This window comes from Prionailurus bengalensis, chromosome B4 (assembly GCF_016509475.1).
Source record: "Prionailurus bengalensis isolate Pbe53 chromosome B4, Fcat_Pben_1.1_paternal_pri, whole genome shotgun sequence".
In the NCBI taxonomy this organism is placed as follows: domain Eukaryota; kingdom Metazoa; phylum Chordata; class Mammalia; order Carnivora; family Felidae; genus Prionailurus; species Prionailurus bengalensis.
In genome coordinates this window covers 67,434,862-67,462,187 of record NC_057358.1, presented here as the reverse complement: position 1 = coordinate 67,462,187, position 27,326 = coordinate 67,434,862, and the positions used below count along the sequence as shown (strand labels likewise).

The 27,326-nt window shown below is 36.4% G+C and overlaps 1 protein-coding gene, 1 non-coding gene and 1 pseudogene across 2 annotated transcripts in view; 1 reads left to right on the top strand and 2 right to left on the bottom strand.

Annotated features, from left to right (window-relative positions):
• Positions 1–27,326, top strand: part of SLC2A13 (solute carrier family 2 member 13) — a 376,609-nt gene that overhangs the window by 99,058 nt on the left and 250,225 nt on the right. The gene's annotated exons all lie outside the window — the stretch shown is intronic.
• Positions 13,527–14,282, bottom strand: LOC122473047 (annotated as a pseudogene).
• Positions 24,956–25,094, bottom strand: LOC122474162. Its single transcript, XR_006294842.1, has one exon. It is a non-coding gene; the product is annotated as a small nucleolar RNA SNORA67 (small nucleolar RNA).

The following is a 27,326-nucleotide window of genomic DNA, read 5'->3' as shown; positions in this document are numbered from 1 at the left end:
ATTTAAATGGAGTCTTTTAATGGAATTCTTAGATGGATTTTCTCTCAAGTTGGTGTTTTGGTGTGTTAGTTTACTCGGTTGTAGAATCCTCCCCTTTTACAAAAGGGATAAACTGCGTTTAGGCAAATTTCTGGGAGCTAGAGATGTCCACAGAAGTTAGCAATTTGCTCTTCGCACTTCACTAGCATGCCAGACACATTAGTTCTTTGGTGACTTTTGCTTATCTCTAGTCAGATGTGCATGTGAATCCATTACTTGACACATATTTATGAGGGGTTTACGACTGGCATGTTAAGGTACTAAATGCCATGTAGTATATACGAAGTTTTTAAAAAAGTTTCCAGTCTCTAGGAGCTTTTATAATCTAGACAGATAAAATCAAACACCTGAAGAAGGAAACAGGAAATTGTGTTATATGATGTTTGAGTATAGATATGTTCTAGATACGTATGCTTGTGTCTCAGTAGACTGCATTTTCTCTTGAACTTATATGTTTTTGTTTAAATACAAGCCTGTGTAACCATAAGCAAGTTACTTAATTTTTGTCCTGAGTCTTAAGTCTCTTAAGTCATAAAGTCACGTACTGAAGTTGGAGTTGGCCCCACATATTATAAGGCGTGAATGGGACAGTGTGTACAATATCTGGTGCTGTGGGGCTATAGACAATAAGAGCTCATCAAAAGTGAATTCCTTATCCTTTCTTTGGCACATTAGTGAAGTAAGCCCTATTAAACATGCCCACAGTTAAGTGATATTTTCATTTTTAAGTTTTCATTGTACAATTATATATATGTATATATGAATAAAATGTCTGAGTGGCTTACTGTTACAGGTTTAGGAAAAAGAGTTTTTATATAATATAGTGGGATCAGCTTTGCAAAAAAAGACAGACTTGAGTGGGCTCAAGGCCAGGCTGTGATGCTGTGTGCCTGTGGGTAAGTCACTTAACATATCTGAACTCATTATTATCCCTAAGATGGAGATAATGGTATCCCAGAAGGCAGTTGTAAGATATAAAGGATCCTGGCAATTGCTGAATTAATATCTTCATCTGTAATAACCTCCTGGTCCATTTTTTAAGACATATACTTTGCAGTTGTTGTACATATTTACAGGGTTTCTCGCCTAGGTATTGGCTCTAATTCCAGTATTTTTGTCTGGAAAGCTGCCTGCTTTAATTTCTGTCAGAGTCGATAGTGGCTTTAAGGACCTAGGTAGCAGTTATTAAGAGAAATTTGGGAAAATACAGCTACCATTGTAGCTATTTCAGGAAGACCCTCATTGCTTTTCTTAATTTCATAAGGGTTAAACATAAAACATGAAAACATTTCCGTTAAACATCATATTTCCATATAATACTCTCTTTTGTTACATACACTGAATGTGTAAGCAAGTCTCCAGACACCAGGTAGGCTGAGAGGGAGGAGAGACCAACTGTCTCATTTGATGTACTTATTGGGAAGTACCAGAGGGTTCTGGAATTGCCTCACTCTTTGTTTACAGTGGCCACTTTCAAAGAATATGCTGCATGCAGTGCAAAATGGTCTGTGAATTAGGGCTGAGGAGAAGATGCCCACATTTCTTTACGAATAGTTTGGGGAAGACTGTTTAAATTTTTTTTTTTTTTTCAACGTTTATTTATTTTTGGGACAGAGAGAGACAGAGCATGAACGGGGGAGGGGCAGAGAGAGAGGGAGACACAGAATTGGAAACAGGCTCCAGGCTCCGAGCCATTAGCCCAGAGCCCGACGCAGGGCTCGAACTCACGGACCGCGAGATCGTGACCTGGCTGAAGTCGGACGCTTAACCGACTGCGCCACCCAGGCGCCCCAAGACTGTTTAAAAGAGAAGTGAAAAGAAGCAAAAGAAATCATGGACTATAATAAAACAAACAAAAGCTCCTTAACCTTTCCTGTATATTGAAAATATAAACCATTTGTCTTGTTTTGCTATAAATTGGGCAAAGGACAACCTTATACTTTATTGGCAGCATAAAAAAGAGTTTAATCCTCCCCTAGATTTGTGAAATTATGACATACTCATTGTAAGAATAGAAAGGCAATGCTTTTCATCATATAGTCTTTTATCCTGTAGTTTTCTTTATACTTGTGGCACAGGAAGGAGGTTAAGAACAAGAACTCTGGAAACGGACTGCCTTGGTTTTAATCACAACTGTGCAACTTTAGGCATTTTAGTTGACCTCCTTGTGCTTCAGTCTCCTCTCCTGTAACATGAAGATATTTATCATATGTGTCTCCAAGAAGTATTTTGAAGATTGATTTAATGTGTAAAGCTAGGAGAAAGTGCCTGGCACATTATAAGCTCTTATGAAAGTATTAGTTGTTATCATGGTTAGCATACAAACGAAGCAACAAAGGGTGTGCTAAAAGTAATTAACTTGAACACTTACTGTGTTTCTAAAAGTAGGTTTCATATAAGGAATGAGAAGTCAGATTCTAATCCACTGTGTGCCAATTTATTCTGCATTTCTTAAGAAGCATCTTCTTTTCCTTCATATTATTTGAGGTGATAACTGATTTCATTCGCTCAATAAGTTATTTCTTGATTGCCTACGGCATTCTAAGCATGGGGGAGAGGGTGGTAAACAGGATTCTCTGCTCCAAAAGCATTAATCCATCCCTTTTCCGCTCTGTGGTAAAGTGTAGCCCCCACTTAGCCTTTGTAGAACAGTTCATTTTACCCACTTTTGTTTCCCCATTATTTAGTAAAATCACTTGATGATTTGGGATACCCTCTTTGCAAACAGTTTCTTAGAAGCTATCCTTCTAAGATAGCTCAAGTAGGCTCAAGTATGTCTAGTACCTTTAGCAGGTAAGACCAAACTGATGATATTAGAGCCAGGTGTGCTCACACACCTGCAATAGAAAAATATAGACATTACTTCTGTAAGGAACACATGTTCTGACGTCTTATACTAAGTGGTTATATCTCCCTTGATTACAGTGTAAACACAATGCTAATTTCCACACCTGGAGTCAAAAAACTTGCCAAATGGCAAGGATGATTTAAAGAATCCATTGCCAAAGATAATTTTTGAGGAAAGAGTATCTGTCTGTTCCCAAATGGCAAAAGAACATCATCAATATCTTCTTTAGCATTCAAGACAGGAGACAGATGCTACTAATAAAATATAACAAGCTCCTCATGGTTTTGTTTTTAATAAAACACAAATGATTTCATGGTCCTATAATTTGAACTGTCAGTCTAATGTAGTAAGTTTGTATTGAAAATTTGATTTTTTAAAAACTGGAGTGAGAAGTTAATTCACTGTTATATGCAACATTTTTTCTGTGCATAGGGAATAATAGTGAAAAAAATGTGATAAAGAACAATTAGACACCTGAAATATTAAAACCTTCTGACTCATTGAGATGCAATAGATATTAAAGTGCCTCTGAATTTAGTAGAAGAGCACCTGGAATCTTGGGTTATTATTACTCCTTCCCTGCCCGTGACCCGGTACCGTTGGCAGAGTGGCTTCATGGATGTGTGCCTTCTGCAGTAGCTCAGGTCACTCTGCTTGGTTTAGTGCTCTGCTGTCACTGTCTTAAAATTCTTAGTGATTTTTTAATGAGGATCCCACATTTTCATTACGCCCTTGGCCCTGTGTATCATGGAGCCAGTTCTATCCATTGACAGGTTACTTCTCTGAATTTCAGACAAGGCAAAAAAGATCTTGATAGATCCAAAACTGTGGAATTCTGTGAGTCCTAACAAAGTTCATGAGGTGTTGAAAGGTCCTGCTCCACCTTAATGCAGTGCTTCTCAACCAGGAGCAATTTTGCCCCCTAGTGGGCATTCCACAAGGTCTGAAGACTGTTCCTTGTCCCAGCTCAGGAGAAGGTGTTACAGGCATCTAGAGGGTAGTAGGATGTTTGACCCTACAATGCAGAGGATAGCCCCCACAACAAAGAATTTGGAGACCCTAAATTTCAACACTGCTGTTGTTGAGAAATCCTGCACAACCCACTATTTGTGTCTCCAACACTTGGCACTAGCCCCGGGAAATTACTCAGTGCTCGTTGAACCAGTGGGTGCAGTCTGGATCTCAGGTTGTTGTATTCCTTATTGTATGCAGACTGAAGAACAAATCTGGTGATTACTCAATGTAATGTAACATTTGCGTGAGGTGCGATGCAGAGATGCTTTCCTTAATGCTCTTGCACTTCTCACATTTACCCAATTAACTGGCAGGCCCCTTACTCTCTTAAAACCTTCTCTAAAGCATACCACACTCACAGTTGATGGATGGCTTTCCATCACGCCCTTGTACATCTGACACCTGTTGTGCTGTCTGTCGATGTACCAAGTCATTTGGGTTTGTTCCGAAATCTGTTTATGCCATTGTGTTGGTTGCTATAATTATGCATTGTAATCAACTCTTACGGAAATGCAGGACAAGAAAAACACTAAAAAGTAGAGAGATTTCAGTGAAAGTCTAAGTTGAATGCTTTGGAAAGATTCAATAAAGGTGTCACTAAAGAAAACTAATCTTGAATTAACTGTAGGCAAGAAGATTCTAAAGGATTTGGGAGGGAACCATTAAAATTAGATTCTGTGTTGACTTTGCATAACTCTCCTAGGTTTTCTGTTATTTATGGAGATTATAGACAATTACATCTGTGATTTTTGCAAGAAAGACAATACTTTAGCTAGCTGATCCATGCTCAGAGAAAGGGCCTTGTCCTACATTATAGGATTGCAGAATGAATATTTATATATTTTAGGATGATACAGATTGTTAGATTTAGGAATGTAAGTTTAGAGGACTTCCTTAATAGTGCATCAGACAGCAGGGCTTCTACTGTATTTTCTGGTGAGAAACAAAAAAGAAGAACATAATTAGATATTCTGCTTTTGTCACTTCTGGAGCCAAACAGCTCTCGGCTCAGGGAAGTCTGTGAATAATTTTCCTTGCTTAACACCACCTTATATCTTAAGAAGATACTCCTTTAGTTCTTGATTCCACAAACACCAACATAAGGTCTGTCTCTTGCCAGATTCAGTACTGAAGTGTTGAAGAGTAATTTGCTTCCTTTTTAGTTCACATATTTTCTCCCTTGCATTTTCCATGTGGCTATATACATTAGAGGTAGTGTGTCACAGTCTTTCAGAATTAAATAAGTAAAATAGAGTATATCAGAAGTGTAGTTGAATCACTTATTTTCAGAATTCTGTTAGAGCCGAAGTAAGAGACTTTTGTCAGTCTGGATGATTGCAGGATGACTTTTCATTATCTTTGCCCTGAGTCAGACATGAGAGCTGACTGGTGGGGCTTTGAATCCTGAGCTTAGGGAGAAAAAAAAAAAAAAAAAAAAAAAGAGTGACTATCTCTTGAATATAAATTAACCCTTGCTATTTTTTTGTTAATTTTCATAAATACTTTATATGTTTTATTTCCACTTTCTGTCACAGTGTTGCAGATAGTACCCCAACAATTTATAGCCATAAACATCTTACTTGGCTAGTAAAAGAAAGGATTAAATGTTTATGATGGAAGACATCATGCTCTCTTCTTTCTTTTTAAAGTGTCTCAACAAGTAATAAAGAAGTACTGTCTCCCCTGAAAAGATTACAGCATTACAGATGAAGCTAAATTCCTCTTTGTCCATCTCATGTGACTAGTAATGTATCCTTCCAGACGCACATACAGAGCTCAATAGAATTTTTATTGTTGTGGTATCACACTGCATGTCTTGTTTAGTTACTTGTTTGCTTTCTTTAGTCAAGTTGAGTCCATTTGAATCAGATCTTCTATAAATTGACTTCATCTTTTCAGTTGCTATATGATATTCCAGGTATGAATAGTGTGTAATATAGGTACATTATAATGACTCTTGCACGTATGCTTCTCCTCCTTTTATTTAGGTCCTAGAAGTAGAATTGGAGACCATTCGTATACAAGCATTGCATTGATGTCTTGGTTCATTTGTTTCCATGGTGGGTTCTTTCTACACTACGTGGTGTGGGGGACAGAAGTCACAGAATCAACGCTTTTTCGACATTGAAGGTGTCTTAGATGTCACCATATGATGTGAAGGATTGATTTGTTTCTCTGTACTCTTAATATTTAATATTTTTCCCTGGAGCTTCCTCTGTAACCTCTCCTGCTTTTGCTACCTTAGGAAAATCCTTTTGGCTCCTCTGTTGCTTCTACTTGAGTAACAAAGTTTCAAACTAAACGTGTTATCTCCTAAGGAATCATTTTAGCAGGTATGTTAGTATATTCAGTCTAAAATTAAAAAAAAAAAAACACTTCATTAACTACTTTCTTGAAATGTTTTGAGTGACTGATTCTTTTAGAATTATATCTATGTTGGATATAATTTTAGAATTATATCTATATTAATGCTTTAGATCTTTGAATATTGCTTAATTACCTGACAAGTGGAAAGGGCTTAGATTTAAAATCTAGGTTTTCCTGTAAATCCCACTGTGTGTCATAAATGTAGAATCGGTAAGGCACACTTGTATGTAGAAAACTTTAGGAGTGATCATCTCTTTCCTATCTTCCTTATCTGGATGGTATTTCTTTGCTTGAATAATTATACCCTGCTCATTTAATGGCTTCTGTGTGTGGGGTGTTGTACCCATGATTTTTTCCTCTAATATTTATTAGCAAGAGTAAGAAATCAATATTATTCTCATTTTGTAGTTGTAAAAATTGATAGAGAAGGTAAGTAACTTTCCCAATGATTACCCTGTTAAGAAGTAAGAGAGCTAAGAATTCAAAACAAAGCTTAACCTCTTTAGAACCATATATACTCTTCAACATGCTATGTTAACATAATCTCTTTCCCACCATCATTTAAAAATCATGTGAGTCTCCTTTCTGGAGGTATGCTTAATTTTAATAATTCTTAAAATAATTTTTCATTTGCTTTCAGGCATAATTGTAGATAAAATAGTTTTGTGGCAGACAATCACAGTTAATTTTGTATGCTTTTTTTAAGTAATCAAAAGAGCTTACCAAGCTTCAGAACACTTATACTTTTATTTTCATTTATTCACAGACTGTCTCTTGACTTTTTGTTTTCCAAATTTTTCACATTTTTAAAGTAATACATCCTTATCATAGAAAGTTTGAAGAGTAACCTAAATTATTAAGAAAGTGAAAACTACCAGTGATTCTATCAGCTCTATTTCTAATAGCAAATGAGCAAATGACTGCTCTCCTCCCAAGACCCCAGCATGTGCTTGTGAACCTGCACAGTGGCCACTTGTCAGCTGCATCATGGGGATGGGAGTGGTGTGGTAGTTTCAAGAAATTCATATGCTCAGTCAGGTTTAGCAAAAATAAAGTAAATGAAGAGTTGGACACACATGTCCATTTACTCATTAGAAGATTTGGCTCATCTTCGTTATGAATTAATGACGCACTGCTGCAGGCTTGAAAATTCAGAAGTACATGCACGTCTGATCACGTTACAGATGCTCAGTTGGGGATTTCTTTTCATTATCAGTGATTAACTTAATGAAGAAATTAAGAATATCTCGATGTCTAAGAGAGTAAGAATTTGTTATCCACGTTTGAGACCACAATATGGGAATGAGTTTTATAACTCTTGCCAACTACTTTTCTTAAGAGATACCTGAGTGAACAGGTGATTGTTCCACTTACAGAGTAAGGGGTGGTGTGGGGGGGGGGGGCTGTGAATGTGATGTCTATACCTACTTGCTTCCTACACATTAGCTATGGAGAACTTCCCCTACATTCTCAGTATTGCTATCTTGATACATTATTTTTTTTTCTTAGCTTTTAATTACTTTTTTTCTTAGCTTAGAATATCAGAAAGACATTTTACCAAACTCCTAGAATTTACTCATTGTTCTGTTACTGTATTTTCATTTTAATGCGATTTTCTTCTTACTAATAAGTCTACACTTATTGAGCATAAGCTATGTGCCAATTACTATGCTAAGTGCTTTACATGCTTTATTTAGTTTTTCCATCTTTTTGATACAGGTTCATAATATTGACTGTTTTACAAATGAGAAATGGAGGCTTAGGAAGGAAAAAAAAAAATTAGCCAAAATGTTAGAGCTGATAGATGACAGAACCAAAAACTCTCACCCACATGTACCTGAGTTGCAAAGTCTATTTTCTTACCGCTCTGTTATAACTTGTATATTTCAAAATTTCTTTATGGAAAAAATAATTTTTCATTTAATTTCTCTCTTTAGACTTGTCTAAAATCTTTTAGTTTTATCATAATCCTGGGTTTCTAATTTCAACTTTAAATTTCCCCTAAGTGTTAGTTGACTCTGTGGTTATTTGAGTTATTAATATATGTTTATTAGGCAGGAAGTTGAATATTTTTAGGCTTAAAACATTTATATACTGTTTTTCCTTCCGAAATTTTTACCCCTGTTTGAGTGACGTTATAAAAGTATTTAAAAACCTGTTTCTCAACCCTGACTTAACATTGTGGGATACAAAGAATCTAAACTAATATTTTAAATAAGCAAAATCTATTATTTCAGACTTTGTGAGCTGGGACCCAACCTCAGAAGCTTCTAGTGCTGCTAATGTGCATCCAGCGTACAGAAACAGAGACTTAAAATGCAGCTTTTGGTGGTAACATGTCACTGAGTGTCCTTTAGAGCAGTGGATCTCAATTAGTATGCATCAGAATCCTGTGCATGGAGAGCTCCTTAAAGCACAGATTGCTGGGCCCAGTGCCCTGAGATCTGAGGTGGACCCAGGAATTTGCATTTCGAACAGGTTTTCAGGTGATGCTGACACTGCTTTTTCTGGCTGTCTTTTGAGAACCACTTCAGATCTACATGTTACTCTTTGAGGATCACTGATTTAGGATCTCCCTTTCTGAGTTTTTTTTTTTTTTTTTTTTTTTTTAGAAGTGATCACCATACCTACCCACCCTTCCAGCTGCTTACCCACATAGACTTTTGAAACTGTCTTCAGGATTACTAGGAGGCCTCAAATGCTCATTACCAATGTTGAAGTTCAGTCATATCTCCAGAAGAATTTGTTTTTGTCCACATGGAAGAACCTCAGATGAATTTGACTCTGCCCTTTCATCTGTTCTTCAACTATAAAGCAGAGTACTTCGATTTAGAGATCTCTTCATACCAGAGCTATAGGGCTTTTTTTAAAGTCCTTTGGTGATTTTTTTAAGTTTATTTATTTCTTTTGAGAGAGAGGGAGGGAGGGAAGAGCAGAGAGAGAGGGAGAGAGAGAATCCCAAACAGGCTTTGTGCTGTCAGCATGGAGCCTCCCATGGAGTTTGATCCCATGAGCTGTGAGATCATGACCTGAGCCAAAATCAGGAGTTGACCCTTAACCAACTGAGCCACCCAGGCGCCCTGATTTTTTAAAATCTCAAAAGGCAAACATTTTGCCTAATTTCAAATTCCAGTTTGTTTCTGGCAAAAGAGTGTCTTTGTCAGTGGACAAAGTTATGTTAAGTGATATGTTAAGAAATATGTTAAGTGATTTCAGATAAATTAGGGTTAACCAAAATTTACCAAAGGATCACTGAACTTGGAAAGTTGGAATTAAAATTTTTTTTCCCATTATGGTAAAAAAGACAACATAAAATTTACATTTTAAATGTTACAATTCAGTACTATCAACTACATTCATAATATTATGCTATCATCACCACCTCTAGCTCCAGAACTCTTCATTTTGCATAACTGGAACTCTCTATCCATTAAATAGTAACTTCCCATTCATTCTTCCCCCCAGCCCCTGGCAACCACCATTCACTTTCTGTCTTTATGAATTTGACTATTGTTGATATTGCATATAAGTGGAATCATACAATATTTGTCTTTTGTGACTAGCTCATTTTACTTAGTATAGTGTTGAGGTTCATACATGTTGTAGCATATGTTAGAATTTAATTGCTAAAAAAGGGCTGAATAATACTGTTTTGTGTGTGTATGTGTGTGTGTATTATATATAATTACTACATTTGCTTAATCATTCATCTTTCCATCAACACTTGGGTTACTTCCACCTTTTGGCTATTGTGAATAATGCTGCTGTGAAAACAGGTGGGCAGATACCTATATTTGAGTTCCTACTTTCATTTCTTTTGGGCATATATGCAGAAGTGACATTCCTGGGTCATGTGGTAATTCTTTTTAATTTTTGATGAACTGTAAATGGAAGAGAAAAGAACAGATAAAACCTTGTTATTCAACTTTTAAGTTGTCAGTATCTCTCTATAAACTACAGATTGCTTGTATAAGCATGATTTGGGCAGAGACAATTTCCATTTTAAAATTGAAATTAACAATTCCATGTTCAATCTGTTGTTTAATAAAATTATCTACAAGATTTTCTTTGAGAGGAGATAATTTAGATGCATACTGTATCAACTACACATATTTCTAGGTCCGTTGACATAAGTCCTATAAAATAACATCAAAAATCTCAAATTCATTCCTTTATGGGTGGTCCAAGATACCAGTTAGAACTGTCTTCTTTATGTTGACTTTAACTGGGAAAGGATAGGTGGAAGGTAGAAGAATTAAGAGTAACAAATTCCTTTTGGCAAGAAGTTCTTCAGTTATAAGAAAAATTATGTCATCCCTTAGTTACAATACCTGCAGTTCATTGTTTCCTGTAGTACAGTGATACTGTTTTCTACACAACCACATGAAAAGGTTTAACATAAAGGCAAGCACGTGAACTCTGAACTCATGCAGACAGGTTTCTCTTTCTCATTCTGCTACTTAATAGAAAAATATTTAATCTTGCTGTAGGTTATAAATCAATTTACTCAACCCATTTTTTTCTTTTTCTTATTAAAAATTTTATCTTTACTTTAAGAACTATGAGAGCAGCAGATGCCCAAAGTTTTGTTTGTTTTATTTTTTAAATAAGTAGTTCGAAAGACTTATAATACAAAAAGATCAGTGTCCAAGCTATCTCATCTCCCATTATCTTGTTGCACAGAGCAAACCCTTTTACGCTCTTAGGAGATACTCACCTTCAAATATAAAGTAATATGTTTATATGGTTATTTCTTACTGATTTTAGGCAGTATCTATTATGACTATGGAAAATGAGGATTGGCTGATAAATATGGATTTATCTTATGCTTTACTATAACTTTCACATACCTACTTCCACCATCACAATATAGATCTATTACTTATGAATTTATAATCACTATTTACATTATTGTAATTTGGTAACTTTGATTTACTACAGAAATACAAGTAGTATACTGTGATGACATTTCTTATAAAGCCTCTCTTCTAGGAGTTATCAGTTGTCTTAAAAATTAAACTATTTTTAGAATAGTTTTAAATTTATACAAAAATTGCAAAGATAGTACAAAGAATTCTGTATGCCCCACACCCCATTTTCCGTATCCTTTGTTGGTATGGTACTTTTGCTCAGTTGATGAACTGATATAATTATTTTTAATTACACCTCATACTTTATCCATATTTCATTAGTTTTACCTAATGGCCTTTTTTCTCTTCCAGTGATCCATCTAAGATCTCACATTACATTTAGTCATCATTACCTAGGCTCCTCTAGACCATGACCATTTCTCAGACCTTCGTTGATTTTGATGACCCTTGTAGGTGTTAAGAAGACTGGTCAGATATTTTTCAGAAGCGTCCTCAGTTGGGATTTACCTTATTTTTTTCTCATGAACTGGAGTTATGAGTTTTGGGGAGGAAGACCACAAAGATAGACTGCCATTGTCATTACATCACATCAAGGGTACATATTATCAACATGACTTACCACTGCTCATGTTGACTTTGACCCTATTAGGTTGCTCCATGGTAAAGTCACTCTTCGTCACTTCTCTTCTGTACTGTACTTTTTGGAAATGAGTCACACACAGCCCTTAGTTAAGGTGCGGAAATTACACTCCCCCTCTTTGAGGACAATGATCTACATACATTATTTGTAATTCTTCTACATGAGAGATTTGTCTGTTCTCTTCCATTTATGTATTATGTCACATGTGACTCTTGGATATTTACTTTATAACTCAAGCTATACTCCAGTATATTTTGTTGCATAAATTGTTCAGGCTTGGACACTGGAAGCTCTTTTAGTTGGCCCTTATATCCCTTTGACATACTTCCATCATTGTGGGGTTTTTTGTGTGTGTTTTTTAAAGCGTTTCCTTACTTTCTGGCACTGCAGAATGCTCTAGAGTTATGTCTTATATCTTCTGCCCCAGTTCTAGAATTAGCAATTTCTTCAAGTTCCTTTTATTGGAGAAAAGTAGAAACCAAGATCTAGCACTCCATGTGTTCATTGCTGTTTGGGTGTTAACTGCTTCTAGGCCCTTTGAACTGAGCAAGGAAATGTCTGTGTTTACAATTCCATGTAGATACAAATGTCTATAAGTAATTCTATATGTAACCATCTGTGTCTTTATTAAGCCAAACATGAGTTTATTCTGCTATCTCTAAGTAGGACTGCTAATGTATATGCAGTAAGGATAGGAGAGAAGAGACAGGACCCCTGAGAAAGAGAAGAGAGGAAGAGAATGGATAGTACAAACTACTGGATATAAGGATGTAACCCTAATTTCTGTCAGTATTTCTCTGTCTCTCCAAAAGGCGATTTTGAAAATTTATTCATTTAAGAAGATTTAAAATATATATATATATATATATGTAATTTAATCAAAAGATGATAAAATAAAGAATACCAATATTTGTGATTAATTGTTCTGAAGATGGTGCATCATAACATTACCCAAAGGACTTTTACTTTTTACATACTTTTTCTTTTTTTATGTTTTAAATGGGACTGTATATTGAAATGCAGGGAGAGACATAGGGGCTGTAAAGTGAGAAGTAGAAAGGATGACAGAAAGAGAGGCGAATTGATTGATGGAATAGTATTGCCACCTCATAGCCTTTCAGGATTTCTACTAAAGTATTTTGCATATGAATGAGGATAAATCATCTTGGTTATGGTCTCTATACAGAGATGGATCAGCTTTTCAGTAAGAGCTCTTATTACCTGGGTAAAATAGGGCAAGTTTCTCAACTTCTCTCTTAATGTTTTGATTGAAAAAAACGGGAATAGCAATGCCTATTTTACTGAGTTGTGAGGATTACATGAGATGAAGTTTCTAAAGGACCAACCATGGTGATTGGTGTAGAATAGAGAATTACCGGATACAGCTCCTGGTCTAATTTGTGTGCCAAATGGCACTGAAAGGACCAGGGCTTTTCAGCATTTTTCTAGTATGTGTGTGGGAGGCTGGATTAATTCTAGGACTTGTCAAAGTTTGGGTGTGACTTATGTATCACCACCATATGTGCTTCAAACTTACTGCCCAAGTGAAAAAAAAAAAAGATGTTTGATTTGATGTAGTTTTACCGCATTTTAAGGAGATTTTATGAATGAGAAACTGAGCTTATATACATTTCAACACTAGAATTGTTTTAATGAGTTACCATTATACATTTAAAATTATTTGACTTGCTTTACAATCTCATAATTACAAACCAGGCCACATTATTTTATTCAGTTTTTTTTTTGTTTTTGCAAATAAAGTTTTTTTTTATTTGTCACCATTAAAAGTCTGAATTTTAAACAGATTCTTAGAGTGGTAGTTCACATCTTATACCTCATTCGACTTTAACACCTGTCCCATCCCCAGTAGCATTTCCAAAACTATTACTTTCACTGGGAAGCTCCCTGAATTTTCCCAATTCAAACTGTGCTTCTTGAGCATTTTTACCTTTCTAATGACAGCATCACAGAGAAGATCGATTGGCAAGCCTTTTCTGGATCTTTCCCCGTGCTATCTGTAGTCCATTTATTGACCGCTTCTTTCAAATCATTTGCATCTCTCAGGTCATGATCTCCGTTGTGTCGATTTGGTGGTGAGCATAAGAGGTCTTCAGACTCTGATTGTTATGTTTTTTAGGTAAAACTAACCCCCGTTGAAACAAATAACCATCTGTCATCTTGACATCATCAACATGAGCTTGAGTCATGATCTGCCTTTTTTTTTTTTTTTTTGACCGTGGAGCTTTTTTGTCATGGTTCATGCAGTGAACATTCCAGTAATTAGGTTGAATTTTCTAAATGCAAACTTATCATTTTGCAGATTAGCAAGGCTCAGTTCAGAAACCTTTGAGGCCATCCCATCCATTTTGATCCCCTGGAGTCTTGTGACTAGTATTTTTCTGAAATTTCTTAAATTGACAAAGCTGGTGCTTTCGTATGAAACCACTCTTTGTTAGAAAATGGATCTAACTTTATTCTTGGTCCATTTTTTGCCACTTCTCATAAGGTGCTTCGCACTCCCCCCCCCCCCCCCCCAGCACCCCCAACTGCCATGGTGCTGCTCAGAGAGCAAAAAGGGCACATTGTATAAATTTATTCTTTAGGTCAAGTCACTTAAACCCTTACTTGTCTGTTTATCACCACGTTGAGAATTATCCCTAAACTTCACCTCATTGTGTTAATTGAATATTCTGGAAAATCTGGGGGTATACTCAGACTGTAGAGTGGGGGTGGGGTGGGAACTGGCCTTACATTGGCGCACTCCTGTGGTGGAATTCATTGCCAACAATGGGCTTTTTGGTTCCTGTCCAGGTTGCAAAGATGTTCCACCTGGCTACTAATACGTATTAGTTTCCTGTAGTATGGAAACAAGTTGCCACAAATCTACGATGGCTCAGTTCTGTAGGTCAGGAGTGTAGGTTGTCTTGTCTGATTCCTCTTGTGTCTTAACAAGAGCAAGGTGTTTGCCAGTCTGGACTCTTTTTTGGAGCTTCTGGAGGGAAATGTGCTTCCAGGCTCATTCAGGTTGTTGGCAGAATTCATTTCCATGGGGCTTTAGATTGAGATCCTGCTTTCCTTGCTGCAGTTCATCCTCAGCTCCTAGGGGCTGCCTGCATTCCATGGTTTGTGATCCCCTGCTTTAGAGGCAGCCAGAGCGGCCTGAGTCCTTCTCACCCTTCAAGTCTGTCCAACCTCTCCTTCTGCCGCATCTCTCAGACTCTTCTGCCTCCTTCTTTAAGGGCTTAGGTGATTATTAGGTTGAGTGCACCCAGATAATGCAAGATAATTTCCCCATTTTAAGATCCAAAACCTTAATCACATCTGGAAGTCTCTTTGGCCATGTAATGTAATGAAAAGATGATAAATGATAGATAATGAGAATAAAGAATGCCGTATGTATGAAGGTTCTAGAGATGAGGGAGTAGAAAGTAGGTTGTTTTGTTTGTTTTTTCTTTCTTTCCTTTTTGTTTGTTTGTTTTGTGGTGGTGGTGGTGGGAGGCACCTTCCTTTGCCTACAACACCAGATTACAACTTTTTTTTGGTTCAATAAACCTAGACTCCACTGTTGGCCCCTAAAGTACATCACCTCCCAGTGCAGAGGCATACCTTGCAATAGTCATATGTTCTGCTATATTGAGCTTTCTGTCTCCACAAGCCCTCAAATCCTGGTGTGGGACACAGGTCACCAGCCTGGGTGCTCTCCTTCCTCAGTGTATATATTTTTATTTCAGAGATCTTGTTTTATATCCCTGCCACTAAGCTGCTGTCAGGAGGCCTCCTGGTTTGCTGTGAAAACATGTCCCTGGATACATTTTTCTAACTTCACTATTAAAGGAGTTGAGAAAGGGGTCTTGATCTGCTGCCCCCCAGAAGCCTCCTGCCTTTTTATGCAGATTTATTTCTTCTGTAGAATCAGCTTTGAAGGACAGGGATGGAAACTCTCTTAGAGTTGATAAATGGATTAAATGAACCAGTATTCAGGAAGCAGAATGGTGAGGTGGTTCTGAGCATAAGCTCAGAAGTAAGAGCTCCTGGCTTCAGAGCCCATCTCTGTTGTTAAGGAGCTGGGCGACCTTTATATGTTGCATAACCTCTCCTTACCTCAGTTTCCTCATCTGTAAACTTCACTGGATTGTGGTGAGAATTAAATTAGTACATCTAAAATGGCACTAGACACATAAAAATCACATAAAGATGTTTATTGTTATAATTATTATTTGCATAAATACAAGGAGCAGAATAAGTGACAGTTAGAATATTGCTCTGGAATTAGGCTGCCTGAGCTTTCCTCCAACCTGTAGCTGTTACTAGCTTTGTGTATTTGGATATCTAAAAGTTACTAAAACTTTCTATACCTCAGATTCTTCATCTATAAAATGGGAACAATAATTGCTCTCATTTTGTGGTATTTTTGTTGGTAGTATTATGAGAAAATGAAAAAAAAATTGTAAGAGCTCAATAAATTGTAGATTCAGTGCATGTGTTAAAGTTGAAAAAACAATACTTATTGTGGGTTTCTTTTATTTGGGGAGGATTTGTTTTTTTATACCAGGGGTTAAGGCATAATAGGGATTTGGGATTTTTAGCCCCTTCAATAATCCACCTTACTAAGAGTCTCAGAATTTGCTGTCCCACTGTGTAGCATGCCCAAGGTTTACACTTAAGGATTCAAGAGTACTTACAGGTATTTGCCTAACTCTAACTTTTAAGTTTGGTTTTTGCTGTCAGCTCCCATTTATTATTTGGTTAAATGTTGTTTTTGTATCTCATCTTCTTTGGTCTTTGGAGATACCCATTATTTTCTTAGGAGGCTAGCACTGTTATAAAAATCATATGTATTGAAATTTATCTAAGACCGTAGTTACTAGAATAATTAATATACTGTTCTGCTTAAAGCAGAAGTTGAGGATAACATAATTTATAAGTCCTTCTTAATAGGTGTTACTTTTTTTAGAAATCATTTCTATTCCTGATTACATAAGTTGATTTACAAAATTGTATTTGGTGAACTATATATACTTTGCCATTTCTAAATAGTTGTGAAACATTTCTGCCTGTTCTGCCCCCATTATTCTTCACTGGGGGGATCCCATCATTTTTCACTGGGGGAGAAGGTAAAGGTGGAAAATAGAATAGGGTGGTAAGATTCATTAAGTGAATATCCCTTTCTCATACATCACAGATTTAAATTATTCATAGTTTGTGTTTTGAATTATTAATCATACTTACCCTGTAGATCGCAATCTCATGTGGTGTATTTTTTGTTCTGCTCAATTCCAGTATTGAGGAAAAACTTTTTTTTCTCTGTCAAATTATTGTTTTTTTGTGGTGGTGGTAGTGGGTGGCACCTGCCTTTGCCTACAACCACCATATAAACATAGTGTGTCACCACAGTTGATCAAATTTATGTTGAGGCATGTAGTTTTTGGAAATTTTCTCAAGGTACTTTTGATTTTTCCCCTGATAACTATAACCTACAGAGACCAGGAGTTAGACAAATACTGATGTGAGAAGTTGCAGAATGAATAAATTCTAACTTGTATCAAGTCGAGCAGCCATCTTTGAAGAACAATTTCAGAGTATCTGTAATACGAGCCACACAAGAAAGAAATAGCTCTAACCTCTTGCAAAAAGCCTTTTCCATTCAGGTACTCTGTGTTTTTTGATTAGAGAGTTTAGTCCATTTACATTTAATTATTGATGGGTGTGTACTTATTGCTATTTTGTTCATTGTTTACTTGTTTTTATAGTTTCTCTGTTCCTTTTTTCTTCTCTTATTCTCTTCCTTTGTGGTTTGATGACTTCCTTCAGTGGTATACTTAACATTCTTTTCTCTTTATTGGTTATGTATTTATTATAGATTTTTGCTTTATGATTAGTTACTATGAGGTTTACACACACCACTTATTTCTATAATAGTCTCTTACCAGTTGTTAACAACTTAAGATTGGTCCCAGTCTAAACCTCAATATTTCTCCCTCCCTCTGTATTTTACAATTTCAGTGTCAATTTTACTTGAGTATCCCAAGTAATTAATCCACTATCTTTACTGTATTTTTACTTTTGTAGTGAGATTTATTCTCTTGTAGGTTTTATTGTAAGTAGTGCACTTCTTTTTAGACTAAAGAAGTCCCTTTAACTTTTCTTGTAAAGCCTGTTTAGTGGTTGTGAGCTCCTTTAGTTTTTGCTTATCTAAAAATATCTTTATCTCTTCTTCAGATCTGAATGGTAACTTTCCTGGGTAGAGTATTTTTTATTGGGATTTTCTTTTCTTTAAGCACTTTGAATATGTCATGCGACTCCTTTCTGGTCTATAAGTTTCTGCTGAAAGCTCTGCTGATAGTCTTATGGGGATTCCCTTGTACATAACAGGTTGTTTTCCCTTACTGCATTCAATATTCTCTGCTTGTCTTTAAATTTTGACTTTTTAATTACAGTGTGTCTCTGAGTCTCTTTGGGTTCATTGTGTTTGGAACTTCCTGGACTTTCTGCATCTGGCTGTTGGTTTCCTTCTCCAGGTTAGGGAAATTTTTAACCATTATTTCTTAAAACAAGATTTTTGTGCCTTTTCCTCTCTCTTCTTCTGGGACCTCTAATATGAATGTAGTCCATGTAATTTTGTCCTATAAACACCTATAGTTGTCTTCACTTTTTTTTCTTTTGACTGCTCTGATTGAATGAATTCTACTGCTTTGTCGTTCAGGTGACTGATCCTCTCTTCTGCTTCATCTAGTCTTCTGGCGAACCCCTCTAATGTATTTTTCAGTTCAGTTATTTTATGGTATTCTTTAGCTCTGTGGCATTTGTTTGGTACTTTCTTGTATTTTTTATCTTGTTTTTGAAGTTCTCATTGTGTTCATCTGTTCTTCTCCACAGTCTGATGAGCATCTTTGTGACCATTATGTTGAACTCTTTATCAGTAAATTCTGTTTCATTAAGGTTTTTTTCCTGAAGTTTTATCTTGTTCTTTCATTTAGAATATATTTCTCTGTTTTTTTCAGTTTGCTTGTCTCTCTGTTGTTTTTTGTACAGTAGATAAAACAACCACCTCTCCAATTCTTGAAGGAGTGGCCTTGTGTAGGGAACAAACTTGTCTTTCAGCTGTGCCCTAAATCTTTGTCTTATCTCAAACTTTTGTGCTTGTCCAAGCAGACTTTTATATGTTTAAAATTTTTTTTAACGTTTATTTATTTTTAAGACAGAGACAGAGCATGAACGTGGGAGGGTCAGAGAGAGGGAGACACAGAATCTGAAACAGGCTCCAGGCTCTGAGCTGTCAGCACAGAGCCCAACGCGGGGCTTGAACTCATGGACTGCGAGATCATGACCTGAGCCGAAGTCGGGCGCTTAACCGACTGAGCCACCCAGGCGCCCCTGTTTAAATTTTTTTTAACATGTATTAATTTTGAGAGAGAGTGCACACACACACAAGCAGGGCAGAGAGAGAGGGAGACACAGAATTTGAAGTAGGCTCTAGGCTCTGAGCTGTCAGCACAGAGCCTGATGCGGGGCTCAAACTCATGAACCATGAGATCATGAGCTGAGCCAAAGTCAAGCACTGAGCCACCCAGGTGCCCTGACCTTTTATATTTTTAATAGCTCTCAGTATTTGAGAATATGCCAGGACCTGTCAGTGTCCTTAAGGGGAAGTTCTCAGCACCTAGATTCAGACTAACTGGAAGCCAGGTCATCAGGCAACAGTTTTTAAAGTGTGCAGATACATACAGTCCTGTGGGACTATAAACCTAAATCCCATTATGGTGGCAGTTACAGAAATTGAGGTTCTAGACAAGTGTAAGCTCTTTTATAGAAGATACTGGTGAGCTGCAGGAAGGCAGAGTACCAAGATAGCCTCTGTAACCTGAGTTTCTTAGAAATATCTCTAAAGTCCACCAGGTATATGCCAAACCTGCCCCTCAGGCCAAAGCTTCAGGACAAACAGAGGCTTCCTTCACCGAAAATCAGGGGTGTGCGTAAATCTGCTGTCTTTGTAGTGCCCTGAGTGTGGCAGCCTGCCAACAACTATTTATCTGATTGCCACAATATCATAGGACCTAGAAAGGCAAGCTCCCCTGGCCACCAGAGCCTGGAGGTCAAGGGATGTCCACTGGGCAGTGACTGTAAAAACCATGGAGCCAGACGTAAAAACTAGGACACCAGCTCTGTGTAGGGCTTTTCCCCAACCCCCAAAGGAGACATTGGCACTCTGGAGCACAGCAGATACAGTTAACAAAGGTAGCTCCTGCCCTTCAAGGTCTCTGGAAAGGATTCGAATCAGCCCTTAGATGCTGCATGTTTAATTAGAAGCCTGCACCTTAGGTCACAGCCACAATGATTACCTAATAGGCCCTATTCACAGAAAGACTAAGCTCCTGGGTCTGTTGCCTCTTGCTGTGCACTGGGGGAGGTAACTGTTTAAGAACTCTTTCTCTGTTGGTTGGAGTGTTGTGGGACTTAAAATCATAAACCCATGTGTATGCTACCTATAACAGACTCACTTTACATGTAAGGACACACACAGACTGAAAGTGAAGGGATAGAATAAGATATTCTATGTCAATGGAAACCAACAGAAAGCTGGAGTACAGACAAATTGAACTTTAAAGCAAAGACTGTAATAGACAAATGGGTGTTACATAATGATAAAGGGCTCAATCCAGCAGGAGGGTATAACATTTGTAACTATTTATGTACCCAACATAGAAGCACTAAATATACAAAAGCAAATATTAATAGACTTAAAGGGAGAGATAGGCAGCATTACATACTAATGAGTTTAATACCCCATTGACATCAGTGGATAAATCATCCAGACAGGAAAAACAAGAAAACATTGCCCTGATATCAAAACCAGACAGGGGTGCCACAGGAAGAGAAATTACAGGCCAATATCCTTGAAGAACATAGATGCAAAAGTCCTCAACAATATATCAGCAAACTGAATTCAACAGTGCATTAAAAAGGATTATGTACCATGATAAAGTGGGATATTTATTCCAGGGATGCAAGGATGGTTCAACATCTGTAAATGAACTAGTGTGATACACCACATTAACAAATGGTAGGATAAAAATTATATGATCATCTCAAAATGCAGAAAAAGCATTTGAGAAAATTCACCTTCCATTTATGATTAAAAACTCTTAACAAAATGGGTATAGAGGGAATGTACCTTCATACAATAAGGACATATATGACAAAGCCACAACTAATATTGTTCTTTCAGGAACAAGACAAGGGTGCCCATTCTTGTCACTGCTATTCAGCATAGTATTGGAAGTCCTCACTAGAATAATTAGGCAAGAAAAGGAAATAAAGCCATCCGAATTGAAAAGGAATTGACAAAACTGTCACTATTTGCAAATAGCATGATGTATTTGGAAAATCCTAAAGACTCCATCAAAAACCTATTAGTACTAATAGATGAATTAAGTTTCAGGATACAAAATCAGTACACAAAAATTCTGTTTGTTGTGTTTCAATACACTGATAATAAACTTTCAGACAAAGAAAATAATCCCAATTACATATGCATCAAAAATAATAAATTTCCTTGGATAAATTTAGTCAAGTAAGTGAAATATCTGTATGCTGAAAACTGTAAGATATTAATGAAATAAATTGAAGAAGACAGAAATAAATTGTAAGAGTCAATGTTGTTAAAATGTCCATGCTAACCAAAGCAGTCTATAGAATCTGTGCAATCTATATCAAAATTCCAATGACATTTTTCAAAGAAATAGAACAAATAATCCTAAAATTTATATGTAACCACACACACACACACACACACACACACACACACACACACACACACAAAATCCCAAAATAGCCAAAGCAATTTTGAGATAGAATAAAACTGGAGGCATATGCTCCCTGATTCAGACTGTCAAAACTGTATGGTATTGGCATAAAAACAGACCCATAAATCAAAGGAAAAGAATAAAGAGCCCAGAAATAAACACACCAATATATGGTCAATTAATTTACAGCAAAGGAGCTAAGAATATATTATTGGGAAAGGATAGTGTCTTCAATAAATGGTGTTGGGAAAACTGCACAGCCACATGCAAAGGAATGAAAGTTGACCACCATTCTATAGCATACTCACAATCGAAACAGATTGAAGACTTGAATATAAGACCTGCAATCAGGAAGCTCTTAGAAGACAACATAAGGTGTAAGCTCCTTGACATAGGTCTTGGCAGTGATTATTATTGTTTTTAATCTGACACCAAAAGCAAAAGCAACAGGAAAAAATAAGTCAAGTGGGACTACATAATACTTAAAAACTTCTCCATAGCAAAGGAAACCATCAAGAAAATGAAAAGGCATCTTAATGGGATTAAATGTTTGCAAATCATAAATCTGATAAGGGGCTGATTCCAACATATATAAAGACCTCAAAAAAACCCTCAGTAGTGAAAAACCAAACAATCGATTTAAAATGTGTGTGTGTGGGGGGGTGTTGAATCTGAATAGATATTTTTTTTCAAAGATTTACAAATAGCCAACAGGTACTTGAAAAAAAGCTGAACATAGTCATTGTGACTAATTATGCAAATCAAAACCACAATGAGATACCACCTTATATCTATTAGAATGACTATTAAAAGGACAAGAAATAGCAAGTGTTAGCACAGATTTGGAAATATAAATAGTTTCTCCACTATGGAAACCAGTATGGAGTTTCCTCAAAAACTTTAAAGTAGAATTACCATTAACCCAGCAATTACATTTTTGGGTATTTATCCAAAGAAGACAAAAACACTAACTCAAAAAGATATGTACACCCCATGCTTGTTGCAGCATTATTTGCAATAGCCAGGATATTGAAACAACCTTAGTATCCATTGGTGAATGAATGGATAAACATACACACACACAGATAATGGGATATTTCCACCCGTATAAAAGAATGAACTCTTGCCATTTGTGACAACAGGTATGGACCTTCAGGGCATTATACTGTGTGAAATAGGTCAGACAGATAAAGACAAATACCATGTGATCTCTCTAATTAAATAATAATAATAATAATAATAGGGGTGCCTGGGTTGCTCAGTCGGTTAAGCACCTGACTTTGGCTCAGGTCATGATCTCACAGTTTGTGAGTTCGAGCCCCATGTGGGGCTCTGTGTTGACAGCTCAGAGACTGGAGCCTGCTTCAGATTCTGTGTCTACCTCTCTGTCTCTGCCCCTCCTCCACTTGGGTGTGTTCTCTCTCTCAAAAATAAACATTAAAAAATTTTTTTTTAAGTAGAAAAACCCTCACAGATAGATTAGTTGTTGCTAGAGGTAGAGCGGATTAATGTGTAAAGAAATGGGCAAAGGAGATATAAATTTATTTTAAAAATAAAAAGCCTTTTTGTGTACTACTGATTTGTATTCATATCTTGAAATTGTTCATTGTAAAATACTTCCTTTGCCCAATTTTCAGATAAAATATTCTCATATATAAAGTGATAGAATAAGCAAATATTTAATTTGCAAGCCAGAAATATGTTAACTGCTTCAATTCTCCTTGTCTTTTTAAGTACAGGAAGGTAGAAATACTAACAAAAAGAAACTGCAATAATAATCACTACAAATAATAAAAAAACTTATAACTTTCTTTGCTTAGCAGTTTGTTACTGAAAAACCTCCAGAAATTTTACTCTTGAAATTGCTAAAATATTTTTACTTTTTGATGATGTCACTCCACAGTAAGAATCATGATTTGTATGATTGACTATCTCATAAAAAATGTGAATTCTTTATATTTGACAGCTATTTCAAGTACTCCAACTCAAAATAAATTTAAAAAAATTCAATGTTCATTTATTTTTGAGAGAGAGAGCGGGGGAGGGGCAGAGAGAGAGAGAGAGGGAGACAGAGGATCTGAAGCAGGCTCCTCACTGACCGCACAGAGCCAGATGCAGGGCTCAGACGCACAAACAGAGAGATCATGACCTGAGCTGAAGTGGAATGCTTAGCCAGCTGAGCCACCCAGATGCCCCCAACTCAAAATTAATAGGGGAGACTCATCCCACAATCCTGGGGTTTATTTAGTGTGAAAGGAATATTTCTGATTGTTGGTTAGTAAGATGGAGTAAGGCAGATAAATAACTATTATCCTACACATTGTTTCACATTGAGAGTGTTTCAGTGTTCAAATTGTTCGAAATATATTTTCACCTGAAAATTTCTTATTTTGAGGAAAGAGTATGAACTGAAGGTAGGTGAGTGAATAGATGTGAACAAGATGATTTTAAAGTAACTAGTTTCAATTATCTATGAAAAGTTTAATTTTTTTTGTTTTGCTTTGCTTTTTGTTTTAAAAAAAATTTTTTTAACGTTTATTTATTTTGAGACAGAGAGAGACAGAGCATGAATGGGGGAGGGGCAGAGAGAGAGGGAGACACACAACCGGAAGCAGGCTCCAGGCTCTGAGCCATCAGGCCAGAGCCCGACGCGGGGCTCGAACTCACGGAACGTGAGATCGTGACCTGAGCTGAAGTTGGATGCTTAACCAACTGAGCCACCCAGGCGCCCCATGCTTTTTGTTTTTAAATATCATCTATAACATTCAGACAAGGCAGTACATAAATATTAGAAATAACCTATTTCTGTTTATATATTGCAGTATATACAGAATTTAAATCCTATATAAAGATATGAATTTGCAACTGGAGCCTCAATAGATAGAAAAATGCAAAAATATTGAGTATCACTAACAAATACACATGTATTTCTGTTTTCAGTAACAGTACTTGTTCAGGATAATGCAATAATAGATCTTTTATCTATTTTATCTTAATAAAAGCATTTTAATGAACTTTGGAAATTGAAACATTTCAATATCTGAACTTTCTCCCTTTCTGGTTCCCCTGGTCCAAGAATGAGACCCTGACTGGGCCCAACAGCCCCCTCAACTGAGGTTAGCAACATTGAGGGGATGTGTTACTGTAGATGGTTTCCATGTCCCAAGAGGTGCTCTTGTCTTTTGTCACTCTGTTGATAGCCACACCTGTGTAGCTAAAAGGTCTGCCATGACCAACTCTGGATATAGTTTTCTTTTTTGGTGGGGAAGTCATGGTTGATGGCTGAAGCAGTCTGCTTCACATCAGTTTGTGTCCATGTCAAGAAAAATGACAAGTTCAGTGTGTGGATGGGGAGACAGGAGGACTGAGACATATATGTAGGCAGTCAGAGGTCAAAAGGAAACATCACCTTACCCCACAGACCTTGGGCATTCCAGATTTTATCCCAGGTTTCTATGTTTCTGGGGGTTGGAAGTCACTAGTTGCACCTTGTAGAGAGGCTCACCTTTGAAGAACACGCTATGTAACATCTATGAGTGATCAAATGGGCATTTTGTGTTAAAGGACTGTAATGTGCTTGTGTGGGCATTATTGGAAGGTCACTAACATAACATTCTATTATCTTATCTGCAAGCTTATGTAACTCTTTTAGAAACTCTTACCGGTTTCATTATTTCTTCTTATTTATTGCTAACCTGCTGAGTCATTTAGCCATGAGACTTGAAGAACCGGAGTCTCTAACTCATGTTTCATCACGTAATGTTTTTTGGGGGGTTATTTCTATTTGCTTTGTATATTTCTAAAAAAAGCCTCTTTCAATTCTTGTATGTGTATAATAGGGTAGGTATAAAGAAATTTAAATGTCACTTTATAAAAAATGCTAATAGCCAGGGGAAAGAGGGTGACATGATCACTTATTACATTTGTGATGCTCATTTGATAAAAATTATCATTTGTTTGCAAGAGGTGCAGCTTTTCCTGGTTTTGAAACATAAGCTCCAGTTTGCTCCATTAGTCCTTATGGGACAGACATTGTGATGTAGGAGGGTCAGCTCATCAACAGATTCTGTAAAACAGTATAACTTGATTTCTTTCTTTCACATTATGATTAAAGGTCAGTTTCAAAAAAATTTTTGTGTGTGTAACATTCTGAAGGATATACAATTAATTCTCCTTTAAAATTTTTTGAGATCTAAAATTGACCTTACAGTACTATACCATAAGATTGACCTTCACTTACTATTTAGATGGTAGAAATTTTGTCTTTGGATCAAGGCTGCCTGTCAGAAAGTTGTGTATTCCACATAACTTTGGCCCATCAGCAATTTGCCTTTTCTCAACTAACAGAATATTACTACATCACTGGTTTGCAAGGAGAATGAAAAATAGCTTTATGATACCCTTTCCTAAAGCAGTTGTGTAATCCTAATCTATGCTGTTACCATTATTAATACCTTTTAAAGTCTCTCCTATGTTTATCTTCCTTAGAAAACTTCAAACCCTCCAAGGCAAGGGATTGTGTTATGTTCTAGAAGTTTTGAGAACCTAGGAGAGTGCCTGGTTTGTGGCATGTGCTCAACAATTTTGTTGTGTAATAGAATAAATTAATGAAGGTAATTCTTTGAAAACTTTTACATGAAATTCCATAATCCCATTCATTCATTCTGTTTAACAGTGCATGCTATTTGGAAATTTTATTTTTGTTACTCTTTTGGCCCATTTCATCACCTGTATTCATTTGTGATAGGCAATATCTGATTCTTTATGTTCGAAATCAAGCAGTAGAGTGATGGACAGTTCAGGCTTTGGAGTCAGATGGGGGGTCAGTTGTAGCTCTGCCGCATTTTAAATATAGATTATTGAATATATTAACCTCACTTTTATTCCTGCATTTGTAGAATGGGTGTGAGGTAGAACCCACTTCACAAAGTGGTTTGTGAAGATTGACCATGTAAATAAAGTACTTAGCCTGGCACATAATTAGTGCTCGATGAAACAAGTTTTATCATAGTTGATATTCAGATAGTTGACTTTCCCTTCATGCTAAATAAGCCTAATTTCTTTAACCTGATTAATCAAAGTCTAGTTATCCAGTAGTTCAATTCTCCTTAATTTTAGTTAGTTGAAGAAATGTTTATAGCCTAGGGAAAATGCAAGTAGTAGACTACTATCATCTAGTTAATAATGCCATCTGGTTGCTAGGTTAAATTGTGCCTTGTATTATTAATTATGGGAATTCCTGTTTTGTTTTTTTTTTTTTTTGCTTTGATATCTTTAAAATGTTACACTTGTTGAAGAAATCAGATTTCTTTTTATTTCAGATTAAATTCATTTTGTGGTCATATGCAGAATTTCAGCAAATTTTATTTATAGACCTTTACATCCCCGTGGAGCTAAAATAAACAAAGTGAATTTTGCAAGATTGTGGTTTCAATACCCTGAATGTCATTAAGTCCCAAAAATAAAGAGTGCTGGCTTAGATGTCAGAAGTCCTTCATTCTTATTTTTATTCCCTTGGTTATTAATTTGTGACCTTGGGCAAGCCATTTAACTTCACTCTTATTCATTTTTCTCATCTTTTCCTGCCTTCTCTACCTCACAGAATCTTCATGAGGCTGAAATGAGAAAATATTTGAGGATGGTAAAAACTGTAGAAATCTATGGTTCTTTTGTGTTAAGGCAGTGTTTTGTGATGTTAATTTTATACACAAGATCATAATGTAGTCTGAGGCAATGAAAACGTG